This window comes from Lepisma saccharinum, chromosome 23 (assembly GCF_977018435.1).
Source record: "Lepisma saccharinum chromosome 23, izLepSacc3.1, whole genome shotgun sequence".
Lineage (NCBI taxonomy): Eukaryota > Metazoa > Arthropoda > Insecta > Zygentoma > Lepismatidae > Lepisma > Lepisma saccharinum.
Window position 1 is genome coordinate 49125772 of NC_139251.1, and position 16961 is coordinate 49142732.

At 35.4% G+C, this 16961-nt stretch overlaps 1 long non-coding RNA gene across 1 annotated transcript in view; it reads left to right on the forward strand.

Moving 5' to 3' along the window:
- Positions 1–15822, forward strand: part of LOC146005295 (uncharacterized) — a 91286-nt gene extending 75464 nt beyond the window's left edge. Inside the window, exon 3 of the long non-coding RNA XR_014444004.1 lies at positions 15671–15822. This is a non-coding gene — a long non-coding RNA (uncharacterized LOC146005295). The remainder of the gene's footprint in view (positions 1–15670) is intronic.
- Positions 15823–16961: the final 1139 nt, after the last annotated feature.

A 16961-nucleotide genomic window follows, 5' to 3' on the forward strand; every position in this document is an offset into this window, starting at 1 on the left:
CCCAGGATTCCAGGATGCAGCTGAGGAACCGAAACAAGTGAGTTCTGTGGAGTGGGAGATCTGGACCAAGGAAAGGTAAGAATCCGTTGAGCAGTTACCTTGTATTAGAATCTATCACTATATTCCGTAGCAACGTTCAAGTGTTGATATCTAAAGCGTCAGGGATAGAGATATTATTCAAGGAACAAAAAGAAAAGAACAACGAAATTAGTATTTTTTGTTGCACTGAACACTGGTTAATAAAAGATGAAACAAAGATAAATTATAGTGATAATTCATGTATTGCATCTAGTTACAGTAGGCCAAGTATAATGAAAGGCGGGTCTTAAATTTCACTCACAATAAACTTAAAAGTAACGTTGTTGAAATAAAGCAAGCTGTGGTGTTGTTTGTAGAAGAAGACTTCGAATGGGCAGCGATTCATTACAATTTATGCGTAATATCAATATATAGAACGCTTAGTGGAACTATGGATGTCTTCTTAAACAAGTTAACATTGGCACTAGATCTCCTACAAAAAGTTCCAAAAATAATATTGTTGTTTGTTAAGATTTATGGATATAATGAACTCCTTTGGTCTGTTTCATACAATTACAACTCTAACTAGAATCACCAACAAAACAAAAAGTACAAAAGACAATATTTTCACCAGTATGAACGTTAATAAATATTCAGTAGAAACTTGCATAGGTTTTTCTGATCATGATTCTCAGCTTATTAAGGTAAACGTAATACAAGACAAGCGAGAACATAAAGAACGCGTAAAATTGAGATATGTTAGACCCACAAACAATAATAAGATATTTCAAAATTCAGAAACGCGCTAAAATCAGAAATATTGGATTTTATAAACAATGTGGCTGTACAAGTAAAGTAGAAATTCGAAAAATTTCTTGATACTGTAAGATACCATTTTAATACATGTTTTCCTATTAAAGAAGCATGAGTTCACAACAAAACCAATTGCCTTTGGATAACAAAGGAAATTAAAAATGTGAGCATGTTAAAACGATCATTGCATAAACAGTTTAAACATGCAAATAGCCCTAACGTTAAAGATCATTACAAACAGTTCAATAAAAATTACAAGAAAACACTAAACATTGCAAACAACCGTATATAGATGAAAAGTGGAATAGTGCAAGAAATAAAGCTACAGAACTCTGGAAAATTGTTAATCATATAACAGGTAAAACACCGGATCCGAATCAAGATATGATATTAAAATCAGGATATGAAATAGAGACAGATCCGCAAAAAATAGCTAATACATTTAATATGTATAATTGTGTTAATGAAGTACTAAACTTGCAAGGAAACATCATCCTGTAGGACACATACATAGAAAATTTAAATAACGTGAAAGATCTTTCCATAATCTTTACATTTACCCTCTAATACAGACGAGGAAATTTCCAACATAATTCGCAGTATGAAAAACAAAAGTCAGTAGTACAGTAAATGTACCTTCTAGGTCAACCCTGATTTTTTGACCTCTAAGAAAATCGCACCAAAACCTCAAAAACTCACTTTCTCTCCACGTTCCGCGCCTCATTTATTGCGCTGAGGATGTTTCACAACGCAGAAAAGCCGGTACGAGAAAATACACTTCTCGTACTTCAAGTACGAATGCACCTTATCGTAATTTTTCTAAAGTCCGGCCATGTTTATATATCGTGACCTTTGTAAACCTCTCGGAACGATGTGATCTCTGCCACACACACACACACACACACACACACACGCAAGCGCGCGCGCACGCGCGCCTCTTATTATTTCTGTATTGTGACATTTTTTTTCCAAGCAAACAAACAAATAATAATTGTTTTTTTTTTTTAGGATTCCTGCCCTCTAACCCCGCCAGGGTGCGTGGTGCCAAACCAAAAAAGGTTTCAAACGACTGCTGTTAGATAACCACACCTCTGTAGAGTTTTACGTGTTGTTAAGTTAGGTTAAGTTGTCTAATGTCTATGTCTATGTGTAATGTCTATGTCCATGTCTCTGTCTTTGTAGGTTTTTTTGTCCTATGAGACACCTCTGTTTGTCAAAAATTCGAGATATTTGCAATTTAAGATTTTTTTAACACTGAACTTAGAAAATTTTCGATTGATGAAAAAATTTGGTTCCATGACGACCTATGTTTATTTTGGTATGGGAGGACAGAGGACACAGAGACTCGACCGACACACTAAACCCGACCTCTCTACGACTACATGTTCGGGAGTTACGAGTGATCAAAGTTTTGGAGGGTGTCCACAAACACCCAGTGCCCTTGAACTAAGGACCTCCAAAATTTCGTACTAGTACTCTTCATTACCAAAATCGACAAGGGTGTCAACGGGGGAGATTTTTCGATTTATTTTTTCTCTATCTCTCACCGTTTTCGAGATATTTGCTACCATGATAACCTATGTTTATTTTGTTAGGAGCCGATGCTGACGCAAAAAACCTCATGTCTCAATAGAGCGATCAAAATTTCGGCAATTGGTCTACCCTTGAACTTTTAGGACCACCAAACTTTGGTACACGTACTCTACATCCCCAAAATCGACAAGGGTTGGTGTTTGGGGAGATTTTTCGATTTATTTTCGCGCTCACCTTTTTCGAGATATTATCAATTTTTAACGCTGGACTTGTAAAATTTTCAGAGGTTGTGCGTGTGTTATGTTACCCCCACCCCTGTTGAACCCAAACGTAAGACCTCCTCTCTAACAAACGCTTGTCACTATACCCGATGAGGTGTCGTCTCTTTCAGCTTACCGTGCCCTAGGACCGGACGATTTCAACACCATGTTCCCCCAGGAAAACTGTGCAATCCCTGTGCTATCCCCTCTCCATTCTCTTGAACAGATGTTTTTCGGAAGGCATCTTTACTCAAGCTTGGAAACAAGCTAACATCACACCGATTCACAAAGGTGGTAACAAAAATGTTGTTTCATCTTACAGACCAATCTCCTTACTCTCCCCTCTCTCCATCATCTGTGAAAAAGTAATCAAAGACAGACTGTACAAAAATTTTGTTTCTCCGTACTTAAGCTCTAAGCAACATGGTTTTCTTCCTGATAGCTCCTGTCTGTTTTACTCTCACAGACATGCATTTCAAATAATTCACAATTAGATGTATTATATATTTTGATCTGGCCAAAGCCTTTGATGCTGTTAGTCATCGTCTTCTGATTTACAAATTATGCAATAGATTCATGCCAAATTTCTAACCCTTCTCGCAGATTAGTATTACGTCGCTTTGGATAACCGTATTTAAATGAAATTGGTGACATTTGAAAGAAAACTCAAATATTTTATTTTACAACTCGTAGACATTGAATGTGGCCCCCACGAGTGGCCCTGCAGACATCAAGGCGATATTCCCATTCATGCCACACACGCTCCAACATGGACTGGATTGCAGAAGTGATGCGAATTTGCAGTTCTTGCAGGTTTTGAGGCAATGGACACAACCTTTTATGTAACCTCATAAAAAAAAAAGTCACAGATCCATAAGTCAGGTGACCTCGGCGACCAATTATCATCATTTCCGGCACGTCCAATCCAAGCCGCTCATTCTGATGTTTCCGAACATGTAAATGCCAGCGAGGAGGTGAAAAATAAATTTATTGCTTTCATTTTCTTCCAATTGTGGAAATAAGCATTCAGTGAGCATGTCAAGATAAGCTGGACCTTTCACAGTGGCCGCTCGAAAGAAAAATGACTTGACGTTTCGATACGGCACAAAAGACATTCACTCTTTCAACTTCCAAAATTTGCATGTGAATTCTCACTCCCCCAAATCCTTACATCATGTCTGTTCACTTTTCCACCAACGTGGAATGTTGCCTCATCACTGAAAATTATTCTTCCTGACAGATTTACGTTATCCTCCATTAGTAACATAAAATGTTCAGAGAAATCTAACCGTTTTACAGGGTCATCAGGTTTCAACTTGTGCACTAATTGCAGTTTGTAGGGGTGAAACTTTAGTCGCGTACGCAAGATCTTAGATACGGTGGATTTAGGGATGTTCAACTACGTACAGACTTCTTAGGACTACGAACAAAGCACTTGTTCCACAATTCCCGCATTGACAGATGGTCTCCCTGAATGGCCTTTCCTTTGATGACATATGAAGCCACGATCCACAAAATCAGAGGGTATACCACTTAAAAATTGACGTGTGTGAAGGAGACTGATTTTGAAACCTTCGCCTATAAGCACGCTGAACCTTTACCAAAACTCTGCGTGGAATGATATTGTAAAACATACCAACTACGTTCTTGTGGGGTCGCCATAACCATTACAATCCGCACGTTGAACCTTCACCAAAACTCTGCGTCGAATGATAAAACATACCAACACGTTAAACCAAACTCTGTGTGTAATGATATTCTAAAACATACCAACTACGTTCTTAAATCTTCTGTAATAACAACACAATTTTAAAGGAAACAATTCACATGTAACCTGCCTGCCTGCTAAATATCCAACAATAAACCCGCGTCGTCCATTGTTGTCAGGAGTGTTCAGTTTTTTATGTTTTGATCCCGTTCATTGCTGATATTGGTGTCCATTGTTGACATGCACAAAATATATTTGAGTTTATTCTTTCAAATGTCACCAATTTTTATTTAAATACGATTATCCAAAAGCGACGTAATACCACTTTAAAGTATGACAGTATATTTACGGACACGGTGTACTATTTTCCTCCGAGTTTACCTTTCGGTCTTCCATCAGAAGAAATGCTTGTAATTAATATCACATAGTGCCATTTTTTACTTATTTTTTTTGTCAATTTGATATTTACTTTTATGTTGTTTTTGTTACTCTTAATTTTTTTGCTTATTTTTATTATTATTGCTTTCTCGTTGTTTCAGTGTTCCGGTAAACGTTTCAACGATCCAGTAAGCGCGACTCTTTACGAAAACGAGAAGACGAAGAAGAAGAAGAACATAAGGAAATTAATCGATCGGACAAGATAAAACGATGATCTGATCAATAATATTACAGCATTTAAGTGCCATGCATTCTTTTTCGTTCGTAATAAAATTAACAAGTTATAAAGAGAATAGCAATCCAATTACGGAACTTGTCATTTGACCTCCTTAACGAAGCATATTCTACTTGTAAAAATAATAAAATTATTGGAAGTTTCCGGTTCGTCTCATTTCGCGATTCATCCTCATACCCACGATGAATGTAGGAGGCGCAGGCTTGTATATATTCCATCTTTCATTCGGAGGGACAGGGTAAACCGAGCACCTAATTAACCATTCAATGATGATAATAATAATTACAACAGCGTTTATGATCAGAAAGCAAAAATTATCATGGAAGAGCTTTACTGTGTTACACCTCCTTTTGAATATCCCCTCTCCTCTGAAGCATGCATTCGCTGTTCATATTTTCCGTCCTTGATTTCTAATATGTTTCCCGCTCGTCAGTCAAAAGCGTGTTTCTTCTGTTTTTTGAGCACAGCTCTTCATTTCTATTTTTTCTTTCAACGCACAAACTCATGTTATCAAGTCAAGGAAATTCTTCTCTTCTTTGTATCGCATAATTGAAGATTTGAAGTAAAACAGGATGTAAGTGCTATTGGTAAACTTACGAGGAAAATGAGTTTTGTAGGAATTCCCTTGTCAATATGAATACCATGTTGCTGCCTTTTGGTTTCTGAAATATTACATTGTATACTAATTAACTAACAAACTCTCTAGCCTTCTTGAATCCGAAAGTTCATCGCTGCAGCAATATGGGTTTTTCATTTGTAATTATCCTGAGAAAGATTTATGTACATTCTATTCCATCTTTACCGATTTCTTTTAGGTCCATCTTCGTTTTGTTCTCTTACCATAAGGTTTCCCAACAAGAATCCTGTAAACTCTTCTTTTTTTTTTCCTTTTTCATTCGTGCCCACCTAAGTCTTCGTGATTTAATCATCAATCTAATAATATTTGGAAATAAATATAAATTATATACTTCTAAATGATGTAACCTCCTTCATTCACTTGTTTCTTCACCCCTTTTAGGCTGAAATATTTTCCTAAGGATCATATTTTCAAATACTCTCAATTTATCTTCAAGGGATCAAGTTTTCGCATCCATAGGCAAAATTACTCTTTTGTATATTTTAAGTTATAGTTTCTTAGATATTAAACGAGGAGACAGAGAAAAAATAACATGCATTTTCCGAATTAAGCCTTCTTTTCATTTCCTCTTTAATATAATTTTCATTTGTTAGTATTACTCCCATTGGAAACTGGTTCAAACGAGTAATTATCACTTGGTTTCGGCCTGTAATTTTCTCTTTGCTAACTTCCTTAGCTGCTTTGAAAAATATTTAAGCATTATTCTTAATTGTATTTACATCATCTGCATATGCTAACAGTTGAGTCACATCGTTTAATTTTAGTACTTCGTTAGTTTCTTTTACCTTCCTAATAGCATATTCTAAGGCAAAAATTAAAGAGCATTGGATATGTTGCATCTTTTTTTTTATAACCTATCATGAATTATACATTGTAAGACATATTAACAAGATTCTAAATAGAAAATATATTTTATCTCTTTTGACGGAATCATATGTTCTTTTTATTTTAAATTGATGAACATTTTGGTTATATTCCCACTTTTCTCAAGTGTCTGTTTGATGTGAAAAAATTGGTTTGTTACGTTTAAATCCACATTGATAATCACATATATTTTCATTAGCATATGGGGTTAGTCTTGCTAAATGGGTGTAAATGAGATAACATTTTTATATGTTGTTGAGAGTAGAGAAAATTCCACGGTAATTATTGCAGTTCATTTTATCACAGGAACAATTATGGATTCTTTCCACTGTTGAAAGTCTTTTTTCTTTATTCCATATTAAAAAAAATCAATTTATGAATTTGATATATTTATTTATTTATTGAGAAAATTCCAGATACAGCACAGGTGGTCATTTTACACTGAAATTGTCAACAACGAGAAAGCAATAATAATAAAAATAAGCAAAAAAATTAAGAGTAACAAAAACAACATAAAAGTAAATATCAAATTGACAAAAAAAATAAGTAAAAAATGGCACTATGTGATATTAATTACAAGCATTTCTTCTGATGGAAGACCGAAAGGTAAACTCGGAGGAAAATAGTACACCGTGTCCGTAAATATACTGTCATACTTTAAAGTGGTATTACGTCGCTTTTGGATAATCGTATTTAAATAAAAATTGGTAACATTTGAAAGAAAAAACTCAAATATATTTTGTGCATGTCAACAATGGACACCAATATCAGCAATGAACGAGATCAAAACATAAAAAACTGAACACTCCTGACAACAATGGACGATGCGGGTTTATTGTTGGATATTTAGCAGGCAGGCAGGTTACATGTGAATTGTTTCCTTTAAAATTGTGTTGTTATTACAGAAGATTTAAGAACGTAGTTGGTATGTTTTAGAATATCATTACACACAGAGTTTGGTTTAACGTGTTGGTATGTTTTATCATTCGACGCAGAGTTTTGGTGAAGGTTCAGCGTGCGGATTGTAATGGTTATGGCGACCCCACAAGAACGTAGTTGGTATGTTTTACAATATCATTCCACGCAGAGTTTTGGTAAAGGTTCAGCGTGCTTATAGGCGAAGGTTTCAAAATCAGTCTCCTTCACACACGTCAATTTTTAAGTGGTATACCCTCTGATTTTGTGGATCGTGGCTTCATATGTCATCAAAGGAAAGGCCATTCAGGGAGACCATCTGTCAATGCGGGAATTGTGGAACAAGTGCTTTGTTCGTAGTCCTAAGAAGTCTGTACGTAGTTGAACATCCCTAAATCCACCGTATCTAAGATCTTGCGTACGCGACTAAAGTTTCACCCCTACAAACTGCAATTAGTGCACAAGTTGAAACCTGATGACCCTGTAAAACGGTTAGATTTCTCTGAACATTTTATGTTACTAATGGAGGATAACGTAAATCTGTCAGGAAGAATAATTTTCAGTGATGAGGCAACATTCCACGTTGGTGGAAAAGTGAACAGACATGATGTAAGGATTTGGGGGAGTGAGAATCCACATGCAAATTTTGGAAGTTGCAAGAGTGAATGTCTTTTGTGCCGTATCGAAACGTCAAGTCATTTTTCTTTCGAGCGGCCACTGTGAAAGGTCCAGCTTATCTTGACATGCTCACTGAATGCTTATTTCCACAATTGGAAGAAAATGAAGGCAATAAATTTATTTTTCACCTCCTCGCTGGCATTTACATGTTCGGAAACATCAGAATGAGCGGCTTGGATTGGACGTGCCGGAAATGATGATAATTGGTCGCCGAGGTCACCTGACTTATGGATCTGTGACTTTTTTTTTTATGAGGTTACATAAAAGGTTGTGTCCATTGCCTCAAAACCTGCAAGAACTGCAAATTCGCATCACTTCTGCAATCCAGTCCATGTTGGAGCGTGTGTGGCATGAATGGGAATATCGCCTTGATGTCTGCAGGGCCACTCGTGGGGGCCACATTCAATGTCTACGAGTTGTAAAATAAAATATTTGAGTTTTCTTTCAAATGTCACCAATTTCATTTAAATACGGTTATCCAAAGCGACGTAATACTAATCTGCGAGAAGGGTTAGAAATTTGGCATGAATCTATTGCATAATTTGTAAATCAGAAGACGATGACTAACAGCATCAAAGGCTTTGGCCAGATCAAAATATATAATACATCTAATTGTGAATTATTTGAAATGCATGTCTGTGAGAGTAAAACAGACAGGAGCTATCAGGAAGAAAACCATGTTGCTTAGAGCTTAAGTACGGAGAAACAAAATTTTTGTACAGTCTGTCTTTGATTACTTTTTCACAGATGATGGAGAGAGGGGAGAGTAAGGAGATTGGTCTGTAAGATGAAACAACATTTTTGTTACCACCTTTGTGAATCGGTGTGATGTTAGCTTGTTTCCAAGCTTGAGTAAAGATGCCTTCCGAAAAACATCTGTTCAAGAGAATGGAGAGGGGATAGCACAGGGATTGCACAGTTTTCCTGGGGGAACATGGTGTTGAAATCGTCCGGTCCTAGGGCACGGTAAGCTGAAAGAGACGACACCTCATCGGGTATAGTGACAAGCGTTTGTTAGAGAGGAGGTCTTACGTTTGGGTTCAACAGGGGTGGGGGTAACATAACACACGCACAACCTCTGAAAATTTTACAAGTCCAGCGTTAAAAATTGATAATATCTCGAAAAAGGTGAGCGCGAAAATAAATCGAAAAATCTCCCCAAACACCAACCCTTGTCGATTTTGGGGATGTAGAGTACGTGTACCAAAGTTTGGTGGTCCTAAAAGTTCAAGGGTAGACCAATTGCCGAAATTTTGATCGCTCTATTGAGACATGAGGTTTTTTGCGTCAGCATCGGCTCCTAACAAAATAAACATAGGTTATCATGGTAGCAAATATCTCGAAAACGGTGAGAGATAGAGAAAAAAATAAATCGAAAAATCTCCCCCGTTGACACCCTTGTCGATTTTGGTAATGAAGAGTACTAGTACGAAATTTTGGAGGTCCTTAGTTCAAGGGCACTGGGTGTTTGTGGACACCCTCCAAAACTTTGATCACTCTGAAAAAATATAAATATGCTGACCAAGGCAGTAATTTATTTCATTAAAAACATAAACTAAACGTAACGTTTCAACCTTCTAGCAAGGTCTTCATCAGACTCTGTATCAAGTACAAAAGTCCTTGCTAGAAGGTTGAAACGTTACGTTTAGTTTATGTTTTTAATGAAATAAATTACTGCCTTGGTCAGCATATTTATATTTTTTCATAATAATGGAAACAAGGCTTAATGGTGTTATAATTTGATCACTCGTAACTCCCGAACATGTAGTCGTAGAGAGGTCGGGTTTAGTGTGTCGGTCGAGTCTCTGTGTCCTCTGTCCTCCCATACCAAAATAAACATAGGTCATCATGGAACCAAAATTTTTTCATCATTCGAAAATTTTCCTAGTCCAGCGTTAAAAAAATCTTAAATTACAAATATCTCGAAAATGGTAAGAGTTATCGAAAAAATATATCGAAAAACACCCCCATCCGGTATCGTTAGATATCCCCCTGTCGATTTTGGAGGTGTAGAATACGTGTACCAAGTTTTGGTGGTCCTGGGGTCAAGGGGTAAGAAGTTAACCCACCTCCCAAAACTTTGATCACTCATAACTTTTGAACGAATAGTCGTAGAAAGGTCGGGTTTAGTGCGTCGGTCGAGTCTCGGTGTCCTCTGTCCTCCCATACCAAAATAAATATAGGTCGTCATGGAACCAAATTTTTTCATCAATCGAAAATTTTCTAAGTCCAGTGTTAAAAAAATCTTATATTGCAAATATCTCGAATTTTTGACAAACAGAGGTGTCTCATAGGACAAAAAAATCTACAAAGACAGAGACATGGACAAAGACATTACACATAGACATAGACATTAGACAACTTAACCTAACTTAACAACACGTAAAACTCTACAGAGGTGTGGTTATCTAACCGCAGCCGTTTGAAACCTTTTTTGGTTGGACACCACGTACCCTGGCGGGGTTAGAGGGCAGTAATCCTAAAAAGAAAAAAAACAATTATTATTTGTTTGTTTGCTTGGAAGAAAAAAACATGTCACAATACAGAAATAATAAGAGGCGCGAGCGCGCGCGCGCTTGCGTGTGTGTGTGTGTGTGTGTGTGGCAGAGATCACATCGTTCCGAGAGGTTTACAAAGGTCACGATATATAAACATGGCCGGACTTTAGAAAAATTACGATAAAGTGCATTCGTACTTGAAGTACGAGAAGTGTATTTTCTCGTACCGGCTTTTCTGCGCTGTGAAACATCGTCAGCGCAATAAATGAGGCGCGGAACGTGGAGAGAAAGTGAGTTTTTGAGGTTTTGGTGCGATTTTCTTAGAGGTCAAAAAATCAGGGTTGACCTAGAAGGTACCTTTACTGTACTACTAAAGTCAAAGGGACTAAATTCAATGCCGATTAACGTGGTCAAAGAGTATTGCATATGCCAGCTTTCCAGACTGTCCAAAATTATAGAAAGTAATACCTTTACATAAAAAAGGAAATAGAACAAAAAATGAAAATTACAGACCAATTTCCTTATTCTCAATTTTTTCAAAAATTTTCGAAAAATTAATTTTATAATAGGAATTAAAATATGTAGAAGATAAAACGATACTCATACTCATAAAGCAATGAAAAAAATGGCAATAAAACTGCTGAATTGAACTATAATGAGATTTTAAAAAAATAGAAAGGAAATAAAATTAGCTAAGCTAAAAGCTAATGAAGAGTACAGAGCTTAGGCAAGTAATAAATACAAATGTGCCTGGTCAACAATCAAAAAGGAAATTAAGATAACTGACGAAACAAAGTTGCCAAGTATCACACCCAATGAGTTTAATAGTTTCTTTATAAACAATCAAGAATATTTAAACAAAATTCCTGTGAACTATGAAGACAATGTCAACAATGACGTCAATGGCTATCTTGGTAGGCAAAGTTTCCGACAATTTGATCATATAAACCTTAAGTGGATACAGATTAGTACGGATGAAATTTTGATTATATTGTCAAAAATGAAAAACTCCTATAGTGAAGATTTTTTGGTTTATGAATATTTATTATCAAGCATATAATTGACACAATAGCACTTCCTATTACATATCTTATTAATGAGACATTAAATGATGGTATTTTTCCTGATAACCTAAAAATATCTATAACAGTCCCTATCCACAAAAAGGGTGATAGAGATAACCCTGGTAACTACCGGCCTATATAACTTGTTCCAGTCTTTTATAAAATTATAGAGTACTGTGTCAAAAAGCAATTGGCCCCTTATTTTGAACAGAATTCACTTATTAATGTAGCCCACTTTGGATTCAGATTGGGGCTATCTACTATTAATGCGGTAGAGACGGTCGTAAATGAGATAATTAATGGTTTCGAGTCTGGCTCATATACATGTACTACTATGATAGATTTAAGTAAGTTCTTTGATACAGTTGCGCATGAAATCTTGCTTAAAAAACTACAGTATTATGGAATAAAGGGTATTGAATTATCCCTTCTTAAGTCTTATCTCACTAATCGGCGACAGATAGTAAAATTTAATAATAAGAAATCTGATGAGCTAGACGTTTTGTCTGGTGTCCTCCAAGGATCAGTATTAGGTCCATTTTTGTTCTTAGGTTATATGAATGACCAACCTAATTGCCTACCGTATAAAACAGCTATATATGCTGATGACACTACCTTTATTACAAATGATCATAGTATTCTTAACCTTAGTATCAAAAATAAATAAATGTTAAATGCTTCCTCTTTATGGTTTAAAACAAATAGCTTGGTGTTAAATACGACAAAAACAGAAACTAACTTTTTCTACTTAAATAACCCACCATGCACCTTAAATAATCAGGATTATGTAAAATTGCTTGGCATATATTTACATACAGAATTAAACTGGTCAGTTCATACCGATGAACTATGTAAGAAACTTGCATGTGCCTTATATGTATTGCGGAAATTAAAAAGTTCTGCAAGTGAGGAAATTATGATCTCTGTGTACTACACTCTTTTCCATTCACACTTATTGTATGGTAATTTACTATGGGGAATCTCTACAGGTGCAAAGGAAGTCTTTAAATGGCAAAAGAAGGCTATACGTTGTATTAAAGGAGTACAGGATATGGAGTCATGTAGGGAATTCTTTAAGGAATACCGTATTATGACAGTGCCCTCTATAAATATTTATCATAGTTTAATGTACATAAAGGAAAACCTCCCCAGTTTTAGGTTGCGTTCTAATGTACATGACTATAATACAAGGCACAATCTGAATATAGAAATGCCGTACGCTAGACTATGCAAGACTTAACAAACTTTTAAACATAATGGAATGAGATTATTCAATTCGCTACCAGCTTCTATACATAATTTGGAAAACAAGCAGTTTCGTAAACACATTAATAATATATTAGTACGATATTGTGTGTATATATAGTGTCACGGAATTTGAAGAACACTTACTTCAGGGCCTGTAAAATGTAAATGTCTAATCATAATGCATCACAGAGCTGTAAAATGGGTTTTTGTACATGGCTTGTAGTGTAATCAAAATAGAGTACTATTTTTCAATTGCATTCGCTGTAACAAAACATGTAGTTTAATTTGCATATTTGTATTGTTGAATGTGTAATATTTTAATATTTATTTTTAATTTTCTTTTGCTTTGTAACTTTTATATTAATATTTATATACTTATTATGACGAAGTCTATTGCAATCATGTTGTCTAATGACTAATAAAGTATTCTATTCTATTCTATTCTATTCTATTATATTCTATTCTAAAGCAACAAAATGGGTTTGTGAAATCAAAAACAACAAAAAATGCCATATTTGATGTAATTGATAATATTCTTTCCGCCATAAACAAAATGTATTCTGTTTGAATTTGAATTTAAATTTTTGGGTGCGTTAGCACTGAGGCTATTTTGAACCCGTCACACTATACGGGGTCCAGCCACTTATGAAAACAAAAATAAAAGAATATCTGAAAACTAATATTTCCTTACCTTGGTTAAAAACTGAGGCTAAAAAGGGCGCTCAGCACAAATAAGGACAAAAGACAGGACGACACAGAATTATACTGGCCATGAGGCCAGTCGCCAGAGCCTCGTTAGTCTGCAGTCCAGGGTTTCCAGCCAAAAACTCTTCTTTAAGCAACATAATTTCACAGTAGTGCATGCCGTTAAGCTACTTGCAATACAAAATGTCTTGGATTTTTTATAGACGAGTGTCTAAACTGGAATGTTCACATAGATCATTTATTTAAGAGGCTCAACACTCATAAACTCATAAAAAACAATTCTCATATTATTTTAATCTGTCTTCAATTTTCTTCATTTTCCTTCTATTTCTTCTATTTTCTCATATATCTTTATCATTTCATTCTTATTTTCTTTTCTTCCTCCTTGCCTTTTCATTAACCATTTCAAGTGTGCCTTAATTATTGAAACAAGGATTTCGATTTTCACTTTTTGAAAACCAAGAAACGATCGTCAACTAGTTATTTCGACATGGATAAATTCGCGCATCCTAAGTTGAAATACGTCTCGCATATCTTGAACTGAACTGTTTCGTCTAAGAGTATGTCTTCGTCATAACAACATCTCAAATGTTTTTTTTCTGGATTCTAATAGACGTGCTTTATTCCTTCTTTACATCACCTAATTCACATTGTTCCTAGATCACGATGCAACCTTGTGAAATACCTTCATTTCGTACTTTCCTTACCCACCTCAATTCATCTACTAACGAGAGTAACATATTGTTTCTATTCAATCATAGGATCTGGTACATGCATCATGTACATAGTATATGATAGCATGTACAACACAGTGAATGCCCACGTATGAACTGTACACCTTTCATTCATTCTAAGTTTTCCATTGTATTGTTCTCAAATTTGAAAAAAACAAAAACAAAGAACGAACATGAAAGAAAAATTGTAAAATCCTAAAATTGGGCGGAAATGACGCCTTTTTTGAGACAGTCAAAATTACACTAAGTGCATAGCAGTGAATGAGTGCCTGTGAATGTTGGGCTACTTCGTTTGTTCCCTGTATTTCTGTCAAGCTGTTGGTATCTGCACCTTTATTAGTGTCCGTATATGTTCCTGCTCCCTTGCAAACGCACCCTTGGAATCCAGTATCCATTGTATCCGGTGTTCAGAGTAGCAGTGAATTTAAAATCCAAGGTATACAAAGTACAGATTTTTCATATGTAGTCTACATAGTGAGTATCTAGTGTATTGGCTAATCTAATAACTTTCCCATGTGCATTCAATCCAGAAACTGCCCATTGTTGTGTTGAGATAAATAATACAAAGCCGAACAAATATCGATATACAAATTTATGATGTGTATTCTCCATTCCCTGTTTAGTCTTATGCAAATAAATTCTGAATTATCGATTGAAGTAGTAGCGCCTCACATCTAAGATTTATGCAAATTAACAAACGCACAAGTAAAGTAACCATTTAAAAAGTCGAAAATGGTCGCCATGTTCTCAGAGACGGTGCAAATCTTGGGAATAATGTTCACCTTCCAGACTCCTTGTAATATATGACTGGAGATTATGAGATTGTTTCAACAAATACTTTTACATTTATTAGAAGTAAATATTTTACATTGTTGGTAGTATTATATTGTATCCTTGATATTGTTTGGTGTAATTTGTGCAGCCTCCTTCAATGCTTGCAAATTATAGATGTTTCATGAGAATTTTAACCCCACTTCTTTGAATGAATGAAGTAGATTTTAGATAAGTTATATCTCTCCTGTACAATGTGTCGGTTGCAAAGTGGACATATTTCCTCATGTACGTATTGAATGAAAATAACCAATCCATTCATTAGCAATATTCTGCATGGTAAGCAGTGACATCTTACATTGATTGTCAAGGATATTCATTAAATGAATATTGGTTAAGAAAAACATTCTACGTATTTCTAATACTAGACATGCGCATAATTAAATTCATATTTGTTTAATTCAGACTAATTGTAGTTCTTGTATATTTGGCGTATAGCTATCGACTTATACCTTCCAATTTACTTGATATGATCTTCATATTTCTTTCAGTATCACAACAATGGACGACACGATGATGTAATCATAAATATACATAAGCATACGGTTGAATTATATTATTGTCACTGTTCTTGTATCTTAACTCTTTCACATAACAAAATGTAACACAATTTTCAGAAATAAAATAAATCTTTGAGCATGTATTATGGTGGTATTTAATTACATATACAGAATGTCACAAAATAACTTCAACAACGCTTGGTCGCTGGTAGATATCATAAAAACAAGTAAATGTTTCTTACAAACTTTACCTCGAAAGTGCTTAGTTTCTGCTCTAATAGCGCTTAAAATCTATCCTGTATGTATGCAACCATACACAACAAATTACCGCTCTCATATAACTTCCGAAGGCGCGAGGCAAGGTTGCCACTAGCGTCATTTGGAAGTCTTACCTGAGCAATATACAAAAGAATAATGAAACTTACTATGCTCTACAAAGTATTTACAGTACTTACGAACTTACCAAGGCAAAGGATTTCCAATAAATGAGGACTGAAATTCAAGGGGGTTCATTCTAAAACGTTTTAATTGTTATGTGATGTCAATAATCGCCTGAGAGTTTGATTGATTGAGTTAGTAGTGTGCCCAGGAGGCTTTGAGATCGTTCGAGATGAGGTGGACGAATCGAAGCCTTTTACGGCCTGTTTCTTAAGCGTGTAAATTACCTTGCTTTCACCGTCGATTGCCCTCAATGTAATAAAAAATCATGATCAAAATCACATACCTTCATGGTCGTTTGCCTGTTAGTGTAATGGGGTTCACAATACCTTCATGGTCGTTTTCCCTCAATGTAATATTAAAATCACATACCTTCATGGTCGTTTTCCTGTTAGTGTAAGGTGGTTCACAATACCTTCATGGTTTTCCTTGTCTCAAAAAGTAAGAATTTTTTTTTTAATATGTGCCGAGAAGCACTTTTTGCCATTCGGCTCTTTTCTTGCGTTATTAACCAAGGAAAATGCTTTTACTATTTTTTGCTTCGTAAGAAATGATTTTAGTGTTGTTTGTTTCGCAACAAATGCCATTAGAGTTGTTTGCTTTGCAAGAAACGCTTTACTGTGTTAGTCATAAGCTAAATTTGCCTAACAAAGCGAACAAGCACTCTTCACGGAGGAAGAAGTACAGTAGCCTTTCAGAACAAAGAAAAGTGAGAAATAAAGAATTCAACATTTGCGCCAGAGAGGGCGAGGGGACTCTTTTCGTCATTCGGCTCATTTCTTGGTTAATTTCACAAATATAAAGCTATACTGCTACGTTGGCTTCGCAATAAAAGCTTTACTAT